This window comes from Callospermophilus lateralis, chromosome 11 (genome assembly GCF_048772815.1).
Source record: "Callospermophilus lateralis isolate mCalLat2 chromosome 11, mCalLat2.hap1, whole genome shotgun sequence".
NCBI classification, from domain to species: Eukaryota; Metazoa; Chordata; class Mammalia; order Rodentia; family Sciuridae; genus Callospermophilus; species Callospermophilus lateralis.
In genome coordinates, this window is record NC_135315.1 from 92484764 (window position 1) to 92511360 (window position 26597).

The 26597-nt window shown below is 50.4% G+C and overlaps 1 pseudogene; it reads left to right on the forward strand.

Annotated features, from left to right (window-relative positions):
• LOC143410692 (myelin protein zero-like protein 1) lies at positions 1–26597 on the forward strand (annotated as a pseudogene).

The window sequence follows — 26597 nt, forward strand, 5'->3', positions numbered from 1 at the left end:
ATGCCGCTCAGGTCAGGTTGCTGTGTCCTTTAGGGCAGCAGCAAGTCCGGAGCACGTGCCTCCTCCTCCCGCCCCCACCCCCCAGCTCTTTCCTCACCCTTAGTTTTTGACACTTCCTCTTTGTCTTTAGAATTTTTCATTGACTATTATGTGGTAGGTGGACGCCGGGCAGGTGTGGACGCTCGGCGGGTCATCCGCACTGGCAGGAGGCCACATGGTGAGTTCTGGGTGGGTGAGTCCTGGGTGGTATGATCTGCAGAACCGTGCTGCTGCTTGTTCCGTTCCTGGGGCCCTTCTCTTCACTGAAAGAACTGTTTTTTCTCCTTTGGAATTCCTGACTATCTTGTGGGGAACGTTTTGAAACTATGTAAAGGTCTTGTTTCTCCCCAAACATTGTACTCACACTGGATTGCCTTTTTATGAAGACAGAAGAAAGCAAAACTCCTCAGCAAGATTCCCATCAAAATGACTGTGGTGGTGAAAAATGTAACTTGTATAGCATTTGATAACTATCAGGTGGAATTCCTTAGTACTCACTATGTTAAAGACTTCAGGTCTTTGTGACCCTTTCTTTTCAAAACATCCTATATCTAAGGCGGACTCAGACTCATGACTCATGTGGTATGATTTTGTGAGTGCTGTTGTCTTTGATAGATGAGTTACTCCCACCACTTTTGTATTTGTCTACTATCAAGGGTGTAATAAAATAAACAAAAATGCTTTTAGAAAAGATTGATTCCAAGTGTCTCTTCTTTTCCTCCTTTTTCTGTGTATCTGCCAATCTCAACCAAAGACTTTTACTTTATTGCCCACCTAAAAATCCCCAGCGGTGTTTCAGTCCCAACTCTTCATCCAATCCAAGCCTTCCCCTTCAACTTAAGAACTTTACTCTCTTCAGTCAAATTAACCTACATAATTTGCTTTTAAACACCAACTTATGTTTTTCTCTTTCTGCAAAGTGCCCTTCCAGTCTGTCTTGATTCTGTCTGTCCACATTCCAGATAAAATCAAGGGCATCTCCATAAAGGGAGCCTGACCTCTCCTTTAAAAGTGACTTCAACTGCACATGATCTGTTTGGTACTGTAGGGGAGATGATGCAGGAGGGACTTACACAGGGAAAACAGTGGTATAAATGACATGTCAGATACAGACCAGAGGTCCATAAACTCTCTCCCACAGGCCGTTTTCTGGTGTTCTGCATTTGACTAGACCCTGCACACAGCATACACACAGCACTTTTCAGTACACATTCCCATGTGTCTGTGTCCATGTGTGGTAGCTAATGAGGCTGCATCCCCATAGAACCCAACATTTATTAGCTATTCAATAAAGAGGTGATTTATTGACTTTTTTTTAACTTTTTTTGGTATTGAGGATGGAATCCAGGGATACTTTACCACTGAGCAACATTCCCAGCCCTTTTTTAAAAATTATTATTATTTATTTTTTTAATTTTGAGACAGGGTCTTGCTCAATTGCTGAAGCTGGCCTCAGAGTTGTGAGCCTCATGTCTCAGCCTCCCCAGTTGCTAGGATTAGAGGCATGTACCACACCCCCATTCATTATCCTTTTTTGTTCTGGTGAAGCCTTCTCAGAAAAGGATGGGGGACAGTTGTTTCCATTCTTCATGTTTTAATTCATGTCTAAGTGTGAGTGTTTACACTTGGAGCCCTTTCTGGCAGTGAGAAATTGGTGCTGATTAGTTTGGATGCCTTTACTAGATTTCCCTAGGAGTGAAGGAGCACTTCACTGGGATTCAGGGCTCATTTGAGGGCAAATTGTTTATTGTAGTAAAACATACATAGGTGCTTCTGTTTCATTAACCAAAGCTTTACGTTATAGGGATCTTCATATCTGCCTGTCATCTGTTTTAAATGTTTGACAGCTGTCTGGTCATCCGCAGCTGGTGTTGGGGCACAGAGGCTGAGCCAGGCTCCTGCCAGGAGATGGGGGTCCCACAGGAGCTAGGGTTAACTGTGGAGCTGGTAATTAAAGTGAGTTTGCTTCAGTGGACGGTAGCCATGGTGTGCACAGGGAGTGCTGAGTACTGAGGTGAAGGGGTGGCCGCTGGGGGCTTCAGCAGTCAGGCAGGCAGAGGGTCCTAGAGGCAGGCCTGGCCTTGGGATGGGTGGAAACCAGCTTTGTGTGGCCAGAGGAGCACACACTGGGGGCTTGTTGGTGCCAGACGAGGACTATGGGCTCTGGGAGGCATGCGGGAGATTTTTACCTGGGTTTATACAAGAAACAGGTACATACAGGTTAGCAGTAAGCTAGAGTTTACCCAGAGCCCGCCAAAGGATAACCCAGCAATGGACCAGCTCCATTTGAGTCACTCCCCATGTGGGGAGGATGCCACCAGCCTATCTGTGGCCATTGGGCTAACTCTGCATGGCAGTGTGGTTCTGAAATGGCAGGGTTTTGTTAGTTCTCTTGTAAACAGTTACTGATTCAGAAGGTCATAGTGCACTGCTTTGGTCTTTGAGAAGTTCAGGTCCAAGCCTGTCCTGCTCACCAGGCACGGTCTTGTTCAGGAGCTTCAGGTTCCCACATCTCACTGGTGTGCTGGAGGGTGGTCCTGTGTTTTGAATCACCCCAGGGCATTTAAAAGGTCCAAATGCCCAGGCCACACCCCATACCAATTAAGTCAGAGAGGGGAGAGGTGGCAGTGGGACCCAGCAGTAGTAATCTTTTTAATAGACTTTATCTTCTAGAGCAGTTTCAAGTTTACAACAAAATTGAGAGGAAGACACAGAGGTGACCCATAGTTTCCTGCCCACAGGCCCCCCAGAGAACATGGTGTCCCCATAGGGATCACGCTTGCTGCTGTGTGTTTCATGGATGTGGTCCGTGGTGTCGCGATGCCTCTGCCATTATGGGGTCTCACATAGAATGGCTCATTACTTTTCAGTGGTTTCAGTTTGATGGTTTTTCCTCTCTTTTGGGCTGTATTTTGGGGTGAGGCATAACCCTGTTGCTGTCAGCCCAGGTGTCCTTCAGTCTCTTGTTCTGTCACTGTGGTGGTGTTTTGTATTGAGCTCTCTAACGTGCTGTGAACCACCATCTGGGAGCTCAGGGACATAGGTTGAAGGTGCAGCAGTGGTTCTCAGCTTGAGGAGTCTTTAAGTCCCTCGAGCCCTGGGAAGTGTGAAGTAGGAGTATGTGTCACCTATCAGACAAGCCCCAGAGCACTCGACACGGATGGTAAGACAGACTGCTACAGCCTATTAAATTGTCTGACTTTGTACCCAATGTGTCTTGTTTTCATCTGCTATGGTGAGAAAATGTTCAGGTACTTGGTGCAGACTGTCGGGCTGCGCCACCAGTGACTCTGGCACTGATGTGTGGACTCTAGTCTTCCACGCAGCCCCACCTCACGTAACAGCGCCCCAGTCAGGGCCAGGATCCAGCTGCTGCGGCTGCACTGGAGGTGTTTGTCCCCACTGGGCTGTCAGGACCCAGGGGCTGAGGCTGAGTCCTAGCTTGTGTGGGAAGAATGAATGGCTGATTGAGGAAAGGGAATCAGTCACCAGAGAGAGCAAAGCAGATGTTGAGGGCCAGGAAGGAACACCAGGGCTTGCAGGGACCTTGATTAGTCCATGACTGGCCCAATTCAGGACCTTTTGGACATTGCTCATTTCAGAAACAGAAAGGTCTTTGAGGCTGGGGTCGTGGCCCGCTGGCCATAGATCATGGAGAAGGAATTGGCCTGGCTTGGTGACCCTATCTGTGAGATTGCAGGCAGGAACTACCCTTTGGGAGTCCCTTGAGAGCACCGTCTGTACCTCCCTGGACCCACAGCTGCATTGCTGCGAACGCTGTGCTGTTGGCACTGACTGGAGCCACTCAGGGGTGGCAGCTTACCTTAGGGCTAAGCTTATCTGAGCTGTTTAATAGTTTTTATTCTCCTTAATTTTTTTCATTCACTTTTCCCAAAATTCAGACAGATATTTGTTGAACACATTGTGAAAGTCCAGTGTTCATCTAGCAATAAGGGTGTACACACTGGTGAACGGGGACACCATCCCTGCATTCTGATGGCCACAGACATTGATCCTTCAGCAGAGTGTGAGCCAACAGGGGAGGACAGGATGTGGGGGGGCTCAGGGTGGGGGCTCAGGGCAGATGCTGGAGGAAATTGCTTTGAGTTTGGGCCTGCAGCATAATTTCAGACAGAGTGGAGCGGAGTGTGTTCCTGACAGTGAAAAGCTGGTTTATTAATGTGTAGGGCTCATGGGATGGAGTGTGTTTTTGTTGCCTTTCCTCACACCAGCCTGCCCTGGCCCGGGGAGCCATTCCTCCAGCTCTGTGTTCAGTGCGTATCTCACTCCGCTCTTTTAGTGTCTTTTAAGAGGCCACATCTGTGCTTGTTAGGAGATGTTGCAGTGTCAGACTGTCACGGCATAGCGAGAGAAGAGAGACAGGCCACAGTTGCTCAGTGGCTCAGGGAGATATCCTGACCACATCAAAGTGCTTCAAACAATTTTTCAAACAAAACCCTCTTTCAGTTTCAAGGAAGTAGCAGGACCTGTTATAAAGATAAGGATCTTACAAACCCCCATACTGCAGGTGGACGCTGCCACGAAGTGACCGGCCAGCTGGGTGCCAGGCCAGCCTCGACTGCCCCAGTGATTTCTTCATGGTGATGCTGCTCAGTACATTTCCAGTGACTTCACGGTGTGACAGCTAGAATCACTTGGCGGAAGATCGTCCTGGCAGGAAGCTGGGCGCCACCGTTGCTTTTGTGTTACTTTAATAGTTCAGAATGTTGAAATGGGCTGCCTTGGGAAATAGCCTCTTGGGTGAACAATTTCCAAATTTGCTTTTGTCTTTGTTATGATGGGTGTTGTTTTGTATTCTGTCTTTTCCTCATTCTTTTTTCTTTCTAAAATGTCCTGTGTCTCCATCTACCATGTAGGAACATCAAGCTCTGAATGTCAGTCAGTCATGGGAGGGATGACAGCGGCCAGCTGGCCCTGAGGACCTATTGACTGCTTCTCAGATGGCTTTTTAGGTGTCATTGGTTGCGCTGGGTCCAGGCTTGAGTGGCACTGTAACTTTTGACTACATGCTGCCTTTTAGTGGTGAGGTGCATGTTAGAAGCCCTGTTCTCTGGACAATGCTAAGGGAAGGGTCCTTTTGGTTCTGATTTTGTTCCTTCTATTTAAACTCTGGCATGACTCAGCAGACTTCTGCTCCTGGGAGAAGGCCCAGGGAGAAAGCTGGCCCACCCACGTCACCACACAGGGCTCCTACATATGGGGGCTTATGTGTAATGAGGACCTAGAGCTGACTGTCAATTCTCACTTTACTTCATTCCCTAGGATGCTGGTTTTCCCAGAAGTCAGCAGGAAGCTTGCTTCTTCTCTCTGTGAGGTTCTGGGCCAAGGCTGGAATCATGTCACAGCCTTCTTGGCCACTGTGCCATAATTGCAAATCCTAGGCTTGAAAAAAATCTGTTCTTATTCAGACTGGGATTCCAGTCTTCAGTGACATGGAATGTAGACTAGAACAGTACTTTCTGTATATCTCAGTGTTCTTTATGTTTGCATTTTCACCATTTTAATGAGCTCGTAAAACCTCCCTTTTATGGCTCTGAGGGGAGCTGCCTGAATCCACAATACTTTTACTATGTATTTCCATAATACTCTCAGTCACTTAAGAAGGTGGGGGTGGGGCTGGACAAAGTGCACCATTCCCAATTGCTTAAGAAACCGGTGAAATCGTGCCTTGCTTGAGCTGCATGGAATGCAGGCTGAGGGGGAAACTTGTGTGCAGTTTCTCTTTCTCACACAGGACAGCATCTCTAACAGATGCTGTTCACAGTCACATGCACTTGGTCAGGGACTGCTGCAGCGAGCTTGGCCAAAGTCCTTTGGATTTCAGGCTGGGGGTACGACATGGTAGTGGAGTGCTTGCTAGCATGCATGAGGCCCTGGGTTCAATCCTGAGCACCACAAAGAGAGACAGGAAAAGGCATTTGGATTCTGCAGACAGTGAGGTGAATGGAAATCATGTGCACCTTGAAGCAAGCGTTCCCACTGAACCCTCCCTACCTGAAGCATTCTCTTCCTTGTCCCCCATAGTGTCACAGTGTCTCAGGGCTCCCAGTCTTCCCATCCACAGCATCCTCTGTCCTGAGATACCTTAGTCAATGGTCACCTTCATCACAAGGTGACCAAAGTGGTTGCTGGAGCCCGAGTAAGATGGTGGGAGATGAGGTCTGAGAGGTTTGGGAGACTTGGCCACAGAATGCAAGGACTGAGCCCATCCCAACATGGAAACCATGGAGAGCTTGAGCAGAGACAGGATCTAACTTCTGTCTCTCACATCATTCCTCTGGCCCTGTGGACCACCATGCCCAGTGGGTAAGACACCAGTGTGCCCAGTGAGTAAGGCCCTGCAGCAGTCTACAAGCAAGACCACGACTTGGTGGGGCAGGGAGCTTCGTGCTCTAGTCACGGGTCTCAGTAGAGATCATCTGTTTTGCCCACAGCTTTGGAGGCCGTGGTGAGCAGGAGTCAGGTAAGGGTCCCGGCCCCCGGAAGGCTGGTTGCCATGTGCTGAGGGAGAAGAGGATGGGAAGGTACATTGAGGGGTGTGACTCAGGAGCTGAGTTTGAGGCAGTCAAGTGACGCTGGTAAGGGGCGAAGCGTGTGCTTGGCATGTGGAGCTGCTCAGAGTCTGAGCCTGGGTGAACGAGCAGAGGAGTGTTGACTAGTGCTCAGGGAATGACAGGGACAGAAGAGGTCAGGGAGAGCAGGGAAGGAGCAGCAATAGGATAGGAATAGAATCAAGGGGGAGTGGGATCCAGAAGTAGGTCTGTAAGACGAGCTGAGAACGAACCCCCTGATCTAACCACCTGGAGGTCGCAGAAGCCCCTGAGAAGGACAGCACCAGTGTAGTCGCCAATGTGGTCATGGAGGTGAAGGTTGAATATCCACATTCAGGAGAAAATGGGAGACTGGACACGGTGAGCAAGGCACACAGTTCTTTTAAGATTTGTAAATAGAGGACGAAAGGGCCACAGCTGCAGGGTTGAGCTTTGCCCTTAAAACTGGGATTGAGTGTGAATGTGGCACTTAAATGGCTGGCAGTGGTGATTTTACAGCCAAAGGAAAGGTCAGGGGCAAGAGGGAGAATTGCCGGATGGGCGTCCTCGGGTGGCAGGGTAGAGAAGCTGCAGGTGGCTCTACAAAGACCACCCGCTTGCCTATGGCAGGAAGGCAGGACCTGTGGGCAGATGCTGTGGGGGCAGTGGTGGCTTGGGGGTGTGAGAAGTTCCCTTCCAGGTGTTCAGTTTCTCAGGGAAACAGGAAGTCAGTCAGTAGTAAGAAGGAGAAGCTGGCAGAGGTGGAGATTTGGAGGAAAGTGGGCTGGGAAGGGCTTTTCTGCATCCCAGATTGCCTCATGCTAAGAATGAAAACGGGAAAAGTACCCTCTGGCCTGCCTGGTGCCAGAGAATCTCAACTTGATGTTCTCTGGCCAGCACAGCCTGGCGAATCTTCATGTGGGTGTCACTGGCTTTTGTTGCAGTGAGACAGAACCGAATTATTGGGACAGGCAGAGAAATTTAGCTGCTTCTCCTGGTTTGATCAAGCTGCGTGAATTCGCTTTTCCTTTTTATATTCTTGGCTTTCTTATTAGGCTGGTGGGCAGCTGAATCTGGCCAGCTGGATCCAGGCACTCTTCCTGGTCTGGCTGCAGTGATGGGTGGATTGGACATGTGGACGGACTGCTGGACGCATTAGGAGCTTTTCATGAGAGGCAGGACGGTGGGAGTGGCTGAAGCACACTTGATATGCAGGAGTTGCAGGTTGTCCCCACACCAAGTGAGAAAGGCAGGGTCTCCTGGAGGTCAGCGACCGCCTGTGGAGGGTGAAGGCCACCCTGTGGCTGTGTGCTTTGGAGGCTGGGCAGGGAAGCAGTGCATACAGGAGGACTTGGGAAGCGTGTGCTGGGTGGCTGGGGGACGGTGGGCTTTAGCTTCAGACCTGGCAGCAGGATCAGTGAACCAGGTGGCAGGGGCACTGGGAAGCCAGGAGGAGATGTCAAAAAGCCTGACTGTGAGGACTGGCGAGGATGCAGGCCCTGACACAGGCCCTGACTCAGTCCCGACACTTGACTGTGCTCCAAACATTCCCCTACAACACAGCACCATCTGGCCCAGTTGTCAGCAATGCCGAGACAGAAAAACCTGGGTTTAGGTGTGGCCATTGGGGTGACTGGCAGGGGTAGGCCCAGTCTTAACCAGATCACCAGAAAAGGGAAGGTAAATACGGAAACCAGGAGCTGACTAATGGCCAGGGCTAATGGCCAGGGCAGCCAGAGCGCCCTGGGGAGGACGATGGTCAGCAGGGGATGAGGGAAATGTGCTCACTGGTTGGAGTCCCTTCCTCTTTCTGGAACTAGCCGATTGTCTAGATTTGGACTCAGTCCTGGCTCCAAGAGCTGCGTGTTCCCATTAGCCAGAGTGATGGGATGGTTCAAAAGAAAGGCACGAACTAGTAACCAGCTTTGGTGCAACTAGGTCGGGCCTAGAGTGCCTAAAGCTGGTTAGGCATATTGGATAGTATTTCTGCTCAAAATCATTAACTGTAAACGTGGGTGCTTGGCCTCGAGCCCACAGCTCTGCAGCCAGGCCTTGATCTGGCTCAAGAATCCCTAGGAAACTTGTTTGTGTACTTTAAAGCCTGGCTTTCCTTGTAGGGCTCTCTGTGGAGACAACTAGTCAACAGGGCAGAGTGAGTCAGGGCTTCTAACTAGCCCCTTCCTGCATGAACTGGTTAACCGGCTCTCCTGGCTTCCTTCTTGGTTCTGAACTCCAGTGCCCAGGGCTGCTTTTCTGCCTACCCACAATAGCAAGGAACTTCTTTTGTTTGCTTCTGGTCTGAAAGAAGGGGTTGTTTTGAGATTTGGACCACAAATAATAATCTATTGTTTCCTATAATAGTAATCCACCCTCTTTTAGCAGAAAAAAAAAATCTGCTTGATGTAGTGTGGCTATCAGTTTATTTAAAAGAATAGCCAAAAGTGCCCACTGTGTCCTGAGAATAAATATCCGGAAGATGGTTGGGAGGAATGGGGGAGTGCCCTCTTCTCTCTGGCCAGAATCATCCTTAAGGCCTCAGTAAGATTCTGAAACTGACCATCAGTCCTGGCAACAGTATCGCTCCTTTTCTGCCTGTTAGGTTTTAAGAATCATCAGAACACTGCACATATTCACTACCAACAGCTTGTTTTAAAATATCTCATTTTGAAGGGCTGGGTGAGTTTAAGCTAAGAATTTTAAAGAGCCTCAAGGAGCAGTTGAGCTCAGTGCACCAGGGTGTGTTTTGCCCACCAAAGCTTTTCCATTAGCTGAGCCCAGGACATGGCAGCGAAAACATCCATTGCTGGCTGCATGAACACAGCTCTGTTCCCAGGATCTAAAATCAGAGGTCACTGCAGAAACTATTATGGATTGCTGCTAAAATGGGAATCTTCACTCAAAAAAACAGACTCAAACTAAGTGAAGGTTAGAAAGAAACGTATATGGCCCTAAAATTCTTAGCTTAAAAACATATAGTTCAATGCTTTAAATGTAGGTGAAGAAAGTTCCTGGGGCAAATCTGAGAGCTGCTTAGAGGAGTAGGATGTGCCTCACTTTGCCACAGACAGGCCACGGGGGCAGCTGCCGGCTCTCACGTAGCAGCGGAAGTGAACTTTGCCAGCTGGGAGGGGCCGTCTGAAAAAGCTACATGCTGGTTCCAGCTGTAGAGTGTCTGGCAAAGGTAGAAACAGGCCGAGAAAGGTCACCAGGGACTTGGGGGCAGTGAACCAGGGCCCAGCTATAGAGATGCTGTGTGTGGCACTGTGACAGTGGACACATGTCATCGTACCCAAAGAGTACACACAGAGTGGCCCTCACGTGAGCTGTGGGCCTTAGTCAGCATTTCTGTGATGGGGTTGCTGACCAGCGGAGAACAACATGACTAATGGAAGCCGGTGGGGACATTTGTGAGAATTCTCCACTTCCCATTTAATCTGTAAACCTAAAATTGCTTTTAAAATGTCTGTTGTTTCTGAAAACATAAATGTTAGGTTTAGTAAAACTGATAAAACTTACACAGAGATGAAAAATTGTGCTCTATATGTGTAATAGGAATTGTAAAGCATTCTGCTGTCAAAAAATTTAAAAAAGAGAGTACCTAAAAAAAAAAAAAAAACCTTTAAAAACTTAAGACCATCAGCAGTTACTCTGTAGGAAATCTTTAGAATATCCTGCCAGAAACTTATAGTTCTGTTTTGCTTTTTTTTTTTAATCTTCTTATTTTTTTGGTTGGATTCTTTTTTTTTTTTTTTTTTGGAACTGGCGGTCAAACCCATGCTTTTGCGAATGCAAGGCAAACGCTTTGCCACTGAGCTACATTCCAGCCCCTGTTTTACTTTTTTAGTTTTAGTTTTGAGATAGGTTCCATGGGTGTATGGAGCTTGCTTGCCCTGCCCCGGCCTCCTGAATTGCTGGGCGTAGGGGCGTGCAGGGTGGTGTGACAGCAGTGAGTTCCTGTGTCTGCCGACCTCCTTGTGTCTTCTGTGTCATCTGGTGAGTGTGCGCGTGGTAATCACACCAAGCCTCATTCCTGTGCTTTCCTTCTCTCCAGGGACAGCTGGTGTGTTGGCCTTGGAGGTGTACACACCCAAAGAAATCTTTGTGGCAAACAGGACACAGGGGAAGCTGCCGTGCAACTTCAAGTCCACTAACGTGACCGGCTGGTTGACGTCCATCTCCTGGAGCTACCAGCCCGAGGGGGATGACACCACAGTGTCGGTAGGAGTGCCCTCTGCCCCACCAGGCCTGCCACAGGCTTCTGTCCTGCTGTCCTGTGAGGACAGTCCATTCTTCGACTGTCCTTTTCCAAAACGAGTGTGGTCCTGGTCTGCTGTAGGCTGCAGGCTCTACTCCAGGAGAACATGAGCAGCGTCTGTCCTGCTCCTGGCGCCTACTTCCCATGCCCCTCAACGGTCAAGCCCTGTTGTGAAGTCCTCTTTCCTGCATTCCCTGGTTGTGGTGTGCCTGAAGAACACTTGCCTGGTTTCCATTTCAACTGTTTTAGGCATTCGACTTGCTCCCCTCCCACCTCCTCCTGAGCCCACAATCTGACCGTGCAACAGGCATGTAGGGTCTTCAGAAAAGGTCCCAGCATGGCTTTTCTCTCACCTGTGGATGCCTAGAGAGGCAGCTGAGGGCGAAACAGGCATGGCCTGGGTGGTGGTTAGTTAGAAACTGGGCGGGTGCAGGGTGGGTGCTTATTAGACCTGGGCTGGCGGTCTGTAAAGTGGAGGTAATGCCCCAACGTGGGACACTGGAGGGGGAAGGTCGTCAGGAGGCCCTGGGGAGCGGGCCCTCAAGGCACCACCCCCATGCACCATGTTGTGTTGCTGTTGTCTTGTCGCACGTCCTTGGAACTTCGCCCCTACTTCAGCAGTGCTACACATTTTAGCACATGTGAGCACTTTGCAGGGACAGAGTCCATCGCCCATCCTTAAGTAAGAACACCCAGAGAAGCACCGTGGTTTGAACATCAAAAGTCCACATGCTGGGAATGTGACCCATGTTCCTGCGTCAATGGAGTGAGAGGAGCTTGGGTGCCATCGCAAGGTGGAGCTCTCCATGGCCCTAGGGCTCCAGAGAAGAGGAAGAGGGAAGATCTGGCACTGGTCCATCTCACTGGGCAATGCCCCCAGCTGTGCCCTGATGTAGCAAGAAGTGCCCACACCTCCCCCTGGAGCTCGGATGGAAAGGCTGGCAGCAGTGACTGCCTGCTGGCTGTTGGGGTTGCCGAAGTCTGTGATCTCGGGACTTAACTTCTGGTGTTGAGAATGTGCCCTCTGCCATTGCTGAAGGGACAGAGGATTGCCAGTCCCTTGTCTATAGATCATGAGCTGCTCAGGGTCTCCTCTGGGGAAACTTCAAGTACATACAAGATAATCCTAGCGAGTGGAAGAAAAACACCATTATGTCTGGCCAATTGGCTTAATTTTTGCATGTGGTATTGCCAAAGCTATGACTTCTGTCCCCCAGGTGAAAGCTGTTGCCCTGTACTGGAACCTAAACCTAATTTTCAGATTCCAGGACTTAGAAGAGGAGGACCTCTGAGTGGCCTGTGTGGGAGGTGGGGAAGGGTGAGGTAGATTCAGGGTGTCAGATTCATTCAGCTTCCTCATGGGGCCATGTGGGTGTGCTTATGGGTGGGACAGAGTGCAAAAGGCATGGCCTAGAGGTGCCTGCAAGGAGCCTCCCCTCAGGTAGCTATAAGGGTGAGAGCAGACTCCATGTAGAGGTCACAAGGACCAGGGACAGAGTCATTCAGCTGCTCTAGACAGGGCAGGGGGTGCAGCCATCAGCATCGCAGGAGGGAAGACTCCATGCATGTGTTCTCTCAAAAGACTGCAGCCAACATGTGAGGCCTTCCCTCTGCTGTCCTCTGAAAAGGGAGTTGTTCAGTCCACAGACAATAAAGCAGGCCAGCCACATTGCCATCCTGCCACTCAGGAGCTGCACAGGAGGATCATAAGTTCAAGGCCAGCTACAGCAGTTTGGAGAGACCTATCTCAAAATAAAATAAAAAGGGCTGGGCATGCAGCATAGTGGTTGAATGCTCCTGAGTTCAACACACAGTGCTACAAAAGAGAGGAGAGGGGGGCGGAGGAGGAGAAAGGGGAAGGAACCACCGAGCAGTACCCCAGTGTTGGAATTATCCCTGTTGTGTGGGTTGAAGAAGATCTGCATAATACAAGGGGTAATGTTAAGAGCATTGCTGGAGCTGGTGAGGTGCTGCACACCTGTCATCCCAGCAGCTTAGGAGGCTGAAGCAGGAGGATCATGAGTTCAAATCCAGCCTCAGCAACTTAGCAAGACCTGTATCAAACTATATTGAAGCCTGGACTAGAGCTCAGTGGTAGAGCAGCCCTGGGTTCAATTCTCAGTACCCCCCCACACACACAAATAAGAATGTGCTGTTTCTGGTTCACATTTTTACCTAATCAATTTATACTCACAGTTAACTACAGAATGCAGTTACTGATTAAAGGATTCTTTATTTCTAAAATATTAGGATGCATTCAGTCAGGGAGCAGGTAGCCCTTGTTAGGGCCCAGCACACCTCGGACGGCTTTCCTGGTCTGTGGACTTGGGTTCCCACATCTGTCACAGACAGCTCTCCTGGTCTGTGGACCTGGGTTCCCGTGTTTCTCGCAGACAGCTCTCCTGGTCTGTCGACCTGGGTCCCCGCATCTGACGTGCACTTGCCCTTCCCTGCCTCTCCTTCCCCCTTGGCTCGTGCACTCTCTGGAGCAGTCTGTGTGGAGCTCTGGCCCGCTCCCTTCCCACCTCATCTCTTCATGCTGTTTCCCTCCTCCTGAGCTCTAGCCTTGTGCCGTCCTTACCTCCAGATGCCCCAGCTGAATACAGTAAAAACAGGTGTTTTGAGAGGAGATAGACCTGTCTTACAACCTGCAGCTTGAACTTTTTAAATACTGGTTGAAAATGAGGCCTGGTTTTTCTTCTTAATTTTTACTGTTTTATTCCTGTCTTTCACTGGTTTGACCAAGGTCATCTTCATCAGTTCAGTTCACAAACGTGATTCCTGCTGTGTGCTAAGAAGTGCAGAGAAGCACATCTCGTCCCCTGTCTTCTAAGGTCACAGTCCAATACAGGACACCTGCCACGAGAACCCACTGCAGAAGGCAGCCGTGGGCAGCATTGCAGAGCTGCTACCACTGCTGGCCCAGAAATGCCAGGCAAGGATAGAGATGCTGTGGGAAGGGAGGCAGACTTCTTGCTGGAAGGGCTTCTTTCCTGGGTTGAGAGTTTGTTTATTTCCTGGCAAAGAAGAGAGTGAAGGGCTTTGAGCAGGCAAGACATGACCATTCCTGAGAGGCATTCAGTAATGGAAAAGCATGAGTCTTGGCATCGAAGCTAGGCTTGAATTCCATCGGGAGGGCCTGTGACCTTGGGCAGGTCGCTGTGTTTCTGCTGGTAAAGTTCCAGGGTGGCCATGGGAGTGTCAGTCGAGGAGGTGTGCATTCGTCCTGTTTCTGCATGTCTGGGCGAAGAGCACAATGCCTTGTACTGCAGTTTCTTGGTAAGGTGACTGGCTTAGAAAGACCGACGCTATTCCCCTCTGGAATGAGGACACATTTGCCTACTGCCCAGTGTAGTGAAGACGCTGTGACTTTGGGGTGAGAGCTGGGCTTGCCTTCTGCCCACTATTGAAGATTTGGACTTGAGGTTGGGTGTGGTGGGGCACACCTGTAGTCCCAGCTGCTGGGGAGGCTAGGGAGGGGATCACTTGGCCAGTTCAGTACCAGCCTGGACCGCAGCAAGACCTGTCTCAGACAACAGACAGAGATCTGGGCTCCGTCTTGGGTTCCTCGGCAGTGATGCAGGGTCTGCATGTGCAGCATCTGCCCAGGCCCCTTTAGGCCATCCCTGGGGTCTTGGAGGCAAGGGGAGCAGGTCAAAGCTTCCTGCTGCATCCTACGTAATAAGGCTCATCTCCGAGTCTTCTTCATGGAAGGAAATCTTTGCTGGAACTGCCCTCTCACGCCCCACCAGGAAATTTGTTAGTTTGCAAGTAGGTTAAAACCTCAGACCCTTCACAGTTTCTGATGAGTATTTGAGTCAGCTTAAATGCAGGGTATATATTGGATAAATAGCAATACTAACAGTTATTTTATTTCTGCTTGTTGGCGATCATTTAGCCATTTTATATTTATTTTTAGTTTTTTTAGTTGTAGATGGGTACCATACCTTTAGTTATTTACTTATTTATTTTTAGGTGGTGCTGTAGATCGAACCCAGGATCTCACACCTGCAGGGCAAGTGCTCTCCCACTGAGCCCTAGCCCCAACCCTCATTTAGCCTAGAAGGTAGATTAGCCTCCACTCAGACTGGAGTCGACCAGTTGAGAGGCCACTCTGATGAGCATGACTCAGGTGTTGCTATGGAAATGTGGAGACAGGACAGGGAACAACAGATCTGGCAGCAGGGTGGGAGTCACCTGGGAAGAAGGCAGGGATCAAGGACCGCTCCAAGAGTGGTGGGTCGAGTGAGTCTGAGCCCATTTTGTGCTGGATAACGTGTAAGGAACTAAGCTTATTTCCTATAGATGGAGGCTGGGCAGACCAAGATCAAGGGCCCAGCACATGGCAAGGGCCTTCTTGCCGTCCAGCTCCATGGCAGAGGGCTGAGGGGCAGGAGCACGTGCTCTTTTGGTTGGACCCCTTATTATGTCATGGGCCTGTCCTGCAGGTGGAGCCCGCACTTCCCAAGGCCTCCTGCTAGCCCCCTCCTGACACTTGCAAGGGGAATGAAGGCTCAGCACGAGTTCAGACAGCAGCCTCAGTAGAGATGAGATGAGTAGGCAGAAGTTTACAGCAGGTGACAAGCTCGGAGGGCAGGGTAGCCACCCATGAAGTGGTGGGCCATCAGGTGAGAAGTCTGAAGCACAGGGACACTGTTGATGCCAGGCCAGGACATGGGCACTCACAGAATAGAGGTGGTTATGAGGTCAGGAGGTGGGTAGGGTTATCTACCAAGTCACTGTCCCCAGCACCACGTCACTTGTCCAGGAGGAATGAGAGCACAGGCCCCCAGCACAGCTGCTTGGCTTAGATCTGAGCACTGAGACTGTCCCCTTCCCATGGTGATGGGTCTGAAGGTCTTTGAGAAAGTTCACTGCTAAAAGCAGGTCTGAGGAGAGCATGAGGACGCTGGAGGATGGGGCTGGAGCTCAGCCTCCAGAGGCGGGCACCTCTGGCTTGGGTTCCACGTCTGAGACCTGTTGTGGGCATGGCATTTCTTCCATGTGGAGTCTTATGTGTGGTGAAGGGGCTCAAACCAGGGCCTCATGCAAGCCAGGCAAGCACTACTGACGAGCCTCACCGCGGTCCATCCAGGCTCCAGGGGTTCTGCCACTGAGTGTGGCTCACTGTGCTCTTGCTCCAAATGCAGTTCTTCCACTACTCCCAAAGACAAGTGTACCTGGGCAACTACCCCCCGTTTAAGGAAAGAATCAGCTGGGCTGGAGACCTGGACAAGAAAGATGCATCCATCAACATAGAATACATGCAGTTCATTCACAATGGCACCTACATCTGTGACGTCAAGAACCCTCCGGACATCATTGTCCAGCCTGGGCACATCAGGCTGTACATGGTGGAGAAAGGTACTTGGCTCTTCAGCGTCTCCACAGTGGTGGCCGTCCTCTATCCCAGGCTGCACTGGGAACAAGAGTGACCTGTCGGTTGTGTTTGGAGGGAGGGCTTTAGCCAGACAGCTGTGCTGCCTGTGTCTCTGGACCTGTGGCCCACCCCCCAGCCCTGGCTGCTGGGAACTGCCCGTTGTCCGGCTGTGTCACTGATTCCCCCATCAGGAGCCTGTGGACCTGATCCTAGGGATATTGGCTTTTGAGTGTTGATTGTACAGAACCTGAATTGATGGTAGCTAGTTGTAGAGGACAGTGGGAAAAAAGAAAATCAATGCTGTTTTGATGACTTTTAAGAATAAAAATTTGACATTTCTAAAAGCAGTACAAATATTTCCCCCCCCCTTTTTTTGAGAATAAGCAGGAAATTCATGTCTACTTTGAGTAGAATGATAAAGTCCACCTCTCAGTCTTGCTTTGGTTTTAGGACCAGGGATCAGAAGTTCTCAGTTCTGTAGTTGGTTCTTTATAGCCAACGTTTGTGTGTCCTCAGTTGGGTACCAGTGCCTGTCTGGGTGACAGCTGAGTGGACAGGGAAGGTGGTGCCTGGCTCGTGGGCTGGGCCCATCTGCATAGGGAGCTGCCTTCCTCCCTGCGGAGTCCTCACCACTGTCATCTTCTCTCTCCAGAGAGTCTGCTGCTGTTCCTGGTCTGGGTGGTGGTGGGCATAGTCACTGCTGTGTTGGTGGGTCAGCAGGACCCTGTACCAAAGGAGGAACTCTAAACGGGATTACACTGGGTAAGAGACCCTGACTCGGGAGGTGGAGAGACAAGGCAGGGTTTGCATGTGTGTGGAGAGAGATTGTGAAGAGTGACCTGCATTGCCTCTGCACCCTAACTGGCCTTCTCCAGTCAGTGCCTCTTCCAGCTGTGGACAGGAGGCTGGCCCCTGCTCTTCAGGTCCCTTTTGGACAGGGTGGGCTGTACTGTTTGGGATGGTCCACTCTGCGTTTGGGATTCTGAAGCTGCAGACTTCACTTGCCCTACCTGAGTTAATTTCTTAGCATTAACCTAATGAGAGTCTTCTTTCTCATTGGGTCCATACAAAACTCTGGTCAGGAAGTCCTAATGGTCCTAACCTGGTGTGATGATGTGGGGCTCCTCCTTTTAGTAATTTCCCTTCCTACCCCAAACTGGGGCAGTAAGAGTTGACAATAAAATATACCAGCAAGGGCTGGGGATGTGGCTCAGTGGTAGCATGCTCACCTAGCATGTGTGAGGCTCTGAGTTCAATTCTCTGCACCACATAAAAATAAAATAAGGATTTTGTGTCCACCTAAAAACTAAAAAATAAATATATATTTTTCAAATCTACCAGAAAGGAAAAAAAGTTTCTGTTTGTGACTTCTCACAGGACACCTTTGAGCACGGTGTGTCTGATTGCAGGACCTTGCCTTTCCTGCCTGGACTGGAGAGCTAACCCACATAAGCTACTAAGAGCTCGTGTGGGGACAGGGGCCGTGTCACAGGTGCAGTGCTGCAGGTGCAGGACGTCCTGCAGGGCTGGCCGAGCACTGCGTGCTGTGCGCTCTCTTGCTGGTTGACAGTGGATCCTCATCTGCAGACTGCTGGCATGGAGCTTAGGAGTGCAGCGAGTGGACGGGCTTGAGTGCTCCGGTTCAGGCACGGCCCGCGTGGAATGCTTCTCTGGGGCTGGCTTGGTTCACTTGCATGGTGAGAGTTTTCCTGAGCAGGCAGATGGTTGGTCTCAGCACAGGACTAGTCCAGGTGGTGGCGTGCCAGCTCTTGCCTTGGGGCTAATAAAGGCAGAGTGATGTTCTTTAGGACCCTGCATGGCATCACAAGTGCTGCTCTTCTCACTCTGTTTTTTCCCTCCCCTGCCTCCCTCCCTTGGTATGCTGGTCAGCTGCCTCTCCACCACTCCTAAGGAGAGCTGACATAGAAGACGCTTGGGACTGTGGCAGGCTGGGATCCTCCTCTCCAGTAGACACTTGGTAACTAATCACACTGCCTGTTGCTGTTCACATTCCGTGTCCATTCAGCTGTGTCCCTGTTGCCACTAACCAGCTTGCTCCACTAACCAGCAGTCTTCGAGGTCTGTCCACAAGTATGCCTGGCAGCTGCGCACAACATCCAGATGAAGTTGGTTCCTGTGGCTGTGTGTACTCTCATGGGAAATGCACATGCATGTGTATGTGTCTGTGAGTGTGTGTGTGTGCACTATTGTGTGCACGGGCACGTCTTTGTTTTATTTCTTCATACATACATCAGTTTTATCATTGGTCACTGAACCTTCTTCGTGTCGGGGTAATTACACGACCTTGGCTCAGCCAGGCAGCCTCCCATCCCAATGGACGCAGTGTCTGTGGTGTGCTTCAGTCTGAGCACTGACACTTTAAATGTGCTCCTCCCCGAACTCCAAAGTTTTCAGAACACTGCCTTAAAGAATTTAAGCTGTGGGGCTGGGTTGTGGCTCAGTGGCAGTGCACTCACCTAGCATGCCCGAGGCACTGGGTTCAATCCTCAGCACTACATAAATGTAAAGTGTTGTGTCCACCTAAAATTTAAGAATGAATATTTTTTAAAAAAGGACTTAAGCTGTGCTGATGACACATCCCTTAGGGACCGCTGATGACCCCTTCCAGGAGCTCCCGTCCCCTCTCTCAGTAGCCTTGCTGCTGAAAACCTCTCACCGGGAGAGTTCACCTACCGAGTGGCACTCCACACTTCCCACCCTCATGACTTTCTGGGTGATCTCTTTGTCTGATGTTTGTCTTTTTCTGTTGCTTTTGGTGTGGTTGTGTTACCAGTGGTGAAACAGAATATGGGGAACCAGAGGATGGGGGAAGAAAAGCCTAGACTCACTCTGGATGTAGTTTTTAAATACATTCAGAAGACGTTTGCTTTTGATGATAGCAAAAGCAGATTGCATTAAGGTATAAGCTCACTCCTTTGAACCTTTGTCCCAAAGTAGGGTTTAAAAAGCAGCCCAGGCTGTGTTGTGATCACCCTGTTTTCATTTGAAACGGGGCTGATTTCTGCAATAGATCCACCACTTAAGAGAACAAGTATCAGATGGAAAACTGTCTTCAAGGCGGGTGACCCTCGGGTGCCCACTGTCCACTGTCTGTTCATGTATCTGCGCTGCGTCTGGTCTCACTCACCATTCTGTGTTTATTTTCATTCATTTTAATTTTTAATTTTCTTTTTACATTTGTTCTCCAAATTGCCGTTACATCAGCTGCAACACATCAGAGAATTTGTCTCCGGTTAAGCAGGCTCCACGGAAGTCCTCCTCCAACACAGAGGGTCTGGTAAAGAGTCTGCCTTCCAGATCCCACCAGGTAATGGCTGATGGCAGTCCTGCCCCAGCACCAAGCTCCAAACTTTGGTCTCTGTCCCTTCTGGGTTCAGGAAGGATGCAGAGCTGAGAGAGAGAGAGAAAGAGAGAGAGAGAGAGAGAGAGAGAGAGAGAGAGAGAGAGAGAGCAAGCATGAGCGTGCTCAAGGTCCACTCTCGAGAGACCACAGCCTCTGTGTGTGGAGGACACTGCCCTGCTGAGGTTTCCACCCAACCACACTAACACATTATTTGCTCAGAATGTGACTCCTGTGGCCCAGGTAGAATTAAGAAATGGCTTTCTCAGCTGAGAGAGTCTTCAGTGAATTGCCCAAGGAAAATCGAGCAAATTGTGTTCTGAACTGAAGTCCTCTAAAAGAAACTCACAGGAAAAGCCATCTTCCTGGGGTTGAGTAAGACAAAAATGATTTTTCATGGATTCTGTAGAAAAACATGGGAGGCTTTATCTGGATGATTGGCAGGCTCGGTTCCCACCTATTGCAGAGATGCAGGAGAAGTGACTTCAGTTGGAATCTGGCAAAGAGTGGCCTTGTGGCATTGTGGGCAGCACCATCTGGCCATGCTGTTGCCTTGCCAGGCAGCTGCCTGGATGCCTGAGACCACGTGGTGCTTCAGGGTGTGGAGCCGGCTGAGATGGCCAGCTGCCTGCCCCACAGAGGTGCTAGTGGGACAGAGGCTTAGAGGAAGTAAAGACGATGGCCGTGCTTAAGAGACCCTGTGGGTGAGGCCTGCACCTTGCTCCCTGGCACACTCCGTGGTGAAGAGACCTGGTGCTCTGCTGCCAGGTGACTGGGATGAGGTCAAACCTGGGGTTGCGAGGCAGCATGGACTCCTGGCCAGGTCCTGTTCTCCCTCTCTCTCCCTCTCTGTGTCTGGTGCCTCTGTCTCCTATTTGGACTGAGAGTGGCTCTGGGTGTGGCTCTACTGCTGAAAGCATGTTAGGAAGGAAGAGAAGAAACAGGGCTTTAAGACATTTGGGAGTAGCTTGTACATCTCTGTGATCTGGGAGAAATGACAGAGCCCAGGCCCTGTGGCCACCAGCTGGCAGCCCTGCAGGGTGCTGCTGCAGTGCAGGAGGGGAGTGGTTTGGGGAGGTAGGTGCAGTGTGAGGTGGCCATAGAGTACCAGAAACAGACACTCCAGAAAAGGAAAAGGAATCTAGCACTCTCTAGAAGAATACAACAAACCTCCAGAGCCAACACTGTACAATTCTCCATTTCTGGTACCCATCAAAACTTACTAGCCATACAAAGAGAAGAAGAAGACTCATAACCAGGAGGAGCTGACTGAGAGGCTGTTGGTGAATTGCCAGAGGCAATGGTTCATAAACAGGGAACTTCAGACAGGTGTTGTAAATCCCACAGACTCAAGGATATAAAGAAAACCCTGAACATAATGAGGGGAAAATTATATCTGTAAAACAGAATCAAAGAACTCAACAGGCATGGGATGCCGTGAAAGACCCATCAGATACCATAGAATGTCAGTGAAGTGGAGGACAGAAGTAGGAACATCCAAAATGAAGTATGGAGAGAAAGACTTGCCCGTGTTTGTTTCTGAGCCGTGTTTGGCTGTGGGTAACTGAAACCACGGAAAGCACAACCCAAATCAAGAGGGGTCTCCTGTGAAGCAGTAGGTCAACTCACCACACTGATGGTTACCTTACATATGATGCTCAGAGCACTCCAATTAAAAGATAGAGGGTTGGGTTGAGGCCCAGGGGCAGCATGTGTGTAGCTCGTGGGCCATGAGTTCAATCCCCAGCCCCGCAAAAATAAGTGAAATATTGATGGTCAGGTTGGGTAGAAGTCACTTTTGTCAGCAGAGTAGGTGCCTCATACCTGGAATCCCAGGCACTCAGGAGGCTGGGGAAGGAGGATGGCAAGTTCGAGGCCAGCCTGGGTGCCTTCTTAGAGAGATACTACCTCAAAATAAAAAATAAAGATTAAAAAAGAGGGCCTGGGTGCAGCTCGAAACACAGTGCTGCAGGTTCAGTCTCTCATCCCTGGGGAAGAAAGCAGAGCACCAGTCTTACTTGACTGACTTCCAGGTCCTGTTTATACTCTTTCTGTTAGATTTACCAAGGGTAAATGACTTGGGTGTGCAATCCGAGTGTCCTTGGCCTGTGGTGAGAGATGGAGGTGGCCCTCTCACTTCTGCAAGTGTTCCCTCGTGAAATGTGCTGTGCTCTCCGTCTTCAGTTTCACACTAACTGCCTTGGAGGACACTGTCCCGGGTAAGAACATTTGCCTCAGATACTCCACGGCATTCTAAGCCCTCGGTATGTCAGTGAGTGACCCTGCTGGCTGTGTCAGCATCACCATGGTGCTGCTTTGCACGATCTGAAATGCTTCCTTTGCAGAGAGCCCAGGCCCTGTCCAGCGTAGCTCTCATCAGAGGCCACAGGGGACGCACCATCTTCAGTTTGAGCTGTTGTGTTATCTGACTGTGTCTGCTGTGTCATCTTTCATCACTTCTGTGGGCATCTGAGTGCCTACACAAGCCATGCGGCTAGCTGCCACAGGACTAAGGCACAGATCAGCACCCAGAGCTGCTCTCAGGAGACTCCTGGGGTGTTCAGAGAACCTCAGGCTCTTCCACCAGGAAGAGAAAAGTGTTTGCAGATATTCTGACAAACAACCTTGGGGAGATTTTCACATCTAGATAAGCCCCGCATAGTGCTGTAGGAGTTAGTCGTGTGTTCCAGACCTGGGTCACCCTGGGGACTAGCTAATGGTGTTAGCTTGGAGAGACTTCTAAACTTGGGCATCCCTTCTCTTTTCTCTGAGGTGTGGTTCATCTGTTCCCCACTTCTAACCCTAGGCCTGTGTGATGTGCACATGGGTCTGTGACAGTCAGAGCTGGGGGTGGGGACATGGCAGGAATGTTTACAGACTCTCCCTTGAGTTCATCCCAAGGGTTCTCTCATCTTCCTGCATTTCCATGTGTAGGCACCACCTGAGAACTGAACAGTGTCAGCGGTCACTCTGTGGATGAGTAAGTAGCTCCCTGCTATTTCACCGTAAGAAGAAAAGGATAATAGCTCCCCACAAAGGGAACTTTAAAAGGAGCACCCTAATTTCCAGGCGTGCGCCCTGGTGATGAGCGGAGAAGACTGATTAACAGAAGCCCCCCAGCAAACATGTCCTCAATTCCATTGTCCAAGAATCAGGCACACGCTGTTACGTCTTCCAGTCACCTGCAAGGGGACAGGAATTTTGACTGGCTTAGATGTCAGCCTGCTTCACCCCGCGGGGCAGAGGAGGCAAAGGGAGGGTGAACAGCAGAGCCAGAAGCCCTCCCCAGCACAAGGTGTGCAGTCAGGATGTGGGGGTGGGAGTGGGGGCAGCACAGGGAGGAAATGAGCCAGAAATCGCTTATAAAGCATAGTTTAAAATAATTTTTGTGTAAGTACTTGATGAGAATTGGTTTCCTAGATCTTTTCCTGGGTGTGGTTTTGCAAAAGGCAGTAATTTTGGAGAAAGGTGGTTGGGATATTTAAGAGTTTGCTGGCTCTAATACGCAGACACCGAGATGCATAAGGTTGCTGCGTGCATTCCCTCCTTGCCTCACGGCAGCTGGTACGCTGCGTTCTTTGTGGCCCCTGTAGAAACTGAGCTGTGTCCGAGGCACTGAGCCGAGGGTAGTTGTCAGTGGCGGAGCTGGTGTCAGCCCATCTGCCAGGTCCTGAGAAGGGTGCTCCTCCCGTCCTGCTCCGGTTCCGAATTGATGGTCAGTATTGGTTCCATTTGCCTCAGAGAGCCACTGCACTTAGGTGCTACCATTTACCTGGCTCTTCCAACACTGGAGTGAGTACTGAGAGGTTTTGTCAACAGCGGTGAGCGTGTGCTCAAAGAGACCTCGGCGCAGTTACCCCTTCCAGGTGGGGAGACGCTGCCCGGCTAGCCGAGGTGCATGCTCAGGCACCCGTGTGTTTGCAGACAGGTCTCTTTGTTCTTCCAGAACCCTCTTTTCCTGGCCCACCTTCCAGTATGTTTTTACTTGGGAATAAATTTGATACAAGTAGAATTCAGAGGTACATTTCTCTCCAGTTATCACTAAAAGGATCGATCTACGTTGGGCCATTTGTTTCTGGAAACATTTTCAGTACTTAAGGCCCTTTGTGAGTCAATATTTGAGGAAAAATATCGAAACAAAGCACATGAAGGAGAGTGTGGGGGGAGGAGTGTCTGCGTGTGGGCCCTCGGTGGCAGCCCTGGGTATGGCCCCTTGGTGGCGGCCCTGTGTGTGGCCCCTCGGTGGCAGGGGCTTGCCTGGGAAGCCCCAATGCCAAAAGAAGAGATTTACTGCAAAAATAGGTAGGCTGGTGTGGTCTTGTGATTGTCCTTCTTATTATTTCTGCGTACACAAGTGACTGTCTCCGCAATGGCAGGGTCATCTCCAAGTTGATCTTGTTTCATGGTGTCCTATGCAGTCCTGAGTAGTCTCATTGGCCCTCAAAATCCAGGTCCATGGGCACCCCGTGTACCCTCAGCTTCTCAGCACCCTCTCGAGCAGACTTCCCTGAGCTCAGGGCACCTCCTCCCTTCCTCTGGACCCACCTCTGCCAAGGCCTCAACTGACAAGTCCCTGACCTGAGTCACTCTGTCACATCCCAGGGGGAGAGGGAGTGACCTCAGACAGCTGAGCAGCATCCTGGGTGGGAGTGGGGCCTTCTCTCTAGGAGGGACTTCCCGGCCTCTGAGGCTTGCTGGCGGGTGCAGGTGCACTCTGTGCTGCCTCTGTTCCTGGCTCCTCTGCATTTCCCACTCACATGGTTTCTCAGTCACCTCCTGTGTTGGAGCTGCCGTGTGTTTGGCTCAGGCTCTCCTGTTGATATGGCGAGCCAGTTGACTTGTGCACCTGCAGTTGGTTGGAGGGATGACCAGCTGGGCGGCCATAGTGTGGTCTTACAGTTTGACAGTTGGGCCATGTGTCCCATGTCACTAGCAGGCTGGCCTGGGCTTGTTCGCAGAGTGTTGGGTGCGGGTCCCAAGACCAGTGCAGGAGTAGACGCTATGAGACCTGTGGAGGTCTAGGTGTGACAGTGGTGATGTCCCTTGGGCCTTATTCCGTGGGTCAGAGCAGGTCAGGAGACTGGCCCCGATTCTAGCAGTAGAGGGGTAGATCCTGCTCAGTGGACGGTGCTGACTGCACTGCAGAGATGCTGCTGCACCCTGCAGAACCCTCTCCGCGGTGGTCATGGGCAGGGCTCTGTTATCAGTTGTGGGAACACTGTCTTCTGAGCATCTTCTGCACCTTTGTGGATCAACCTTTGGTTTTCCTGCAGCTTTGGGATGCAGGTAGGAGGTCTCTGTGATTCAGTGTGGACAGTGTGGTCTGTTGATCTCACCCACAAGGGGCCTCAGTGAGAGCACCCCCACCCGGATGCCTGCACCTGGGCTTCAACCCCCCGGTTACCCCATCAGTTACTTCAGCCTGATTCAAATTGTGTTCATATAATAAGATGCCCGGGTAATGGCAGCTCGAAATTAACTGGTGTATGTTTAGTCGGCCTGTCAGAGAGACCTGGGTTGCCTAAGGACCTCATTTAGCCTGTGGATTCAGGTGTGGATGCCGTTCTTAGGGCCGTGTTAGAGATGAAGAAACTGACGCGTGAGCCTCTCCTGCGCTGGAGCCACATGTGGTGCTGGGGGACTGTCCTGTGAATCACATGGGTCCTGCTACATTACAAGCCCGCAGCCTGTACCTTGGGCCTGGCCCTCCTGGGGAAATCAGAGCTTGAGCCATCCAAGACCGCAGAACACACACGAAGTTCCACATTGTCAGGGCTCCTGACTGGGAAGCTATTGTGTTGTTATTGCTGCTGGAGAAGTCAGACGTGCAGCCAGCTGGCCGGAGGAACCTCAGCCTTTGCCCAGGGCTCGCTTCCCCTGGAGGCAGGCATGTGCTCTCCAGCTGATGCTCCTTGTGTGCCCTGGGCTGGGCCCTGACTTGAGCGGCTGCTTTACGGCCGAGAAGAGATCTGTGCTTTAGTCCATCAAGGATTTTTCTTTATATTTCAATGGATTGTGATTCTTTGTTTTTTTCTTTTCATATTTTAAACCAGGAAGAATAGTTTTCTGATATTAGAAGTCAAAGAAGGGGCTGGGGGTGTTGACCAGTGGTAGAGCACTTGCTTTTCTTGCAGAATACCCTGGCTTTGACCCCCAGCACCAAAAGATTGAAAAAGGAAATAAAAGAAACAGTATTTGGTGTCCTGAGGATCACTGTGCCATCAGTAGTTATACTGAAGATAGTGGGCACAGTGGTGCACACTGTGATCCCAGCAACTTGGGAGGCTGAGGCAAGAGGATCCCAAGTTTGAGGCCAGCCTCAAGCAGTCTATCTAACAAGCTGAGCAACCTAGCAACCTGTCTCAAAAGAAAGAATAAAAAGAAGAAAATTGGGGATATAGCTCAGGGGTAAAGCACTCTTGGGTTCAATCCCTAGTACCATACACACAAAAAAAATAAATAAATAAAAGTACCTGTTTATCTAAAATGACCAGTTCAAATTGATGGTATCTTTGAATGGCACCCAGTGTGTTTTCCATAGTTTCCACAGATCTCAGGTTGACAGACATGCCATCTGGTCCTGAAGACTGATTGCTATTGCTAAAGTTGCAGAGTTCTGTGGGACTAAAGCAAGGGATATTCCTGAGGAGGAGTGTTATGTTGTTACATAAGCTTCCAAACGTACGAGAGAAGTGTAACAAAGTGCCTGTGCTGGCTTTAGAGTCACCACCTGTGCCTAGCCTTGGTGGACAGGGGTCCAGGAGGTCCTGCAGGGGAAGTCTTCTTGCAGACACAGAGACGAGGGAGGTCTGTGCCTTAGAACCAGAGCCAAAAACCCGACCGTGGTTGAGACACGTGTCCCGCAGGCACATGGTCGCCCAAGACCTCTAATTCTGCTTCTCTTCTGGGCCCAGTCATATATGCGCAGTTAGACCACTCCAGCGGCCATCACAGTGACAAGATCAACAAGTCGGAATCCGTGGTGTATGCGGACATCCGGAAAAATTAAGA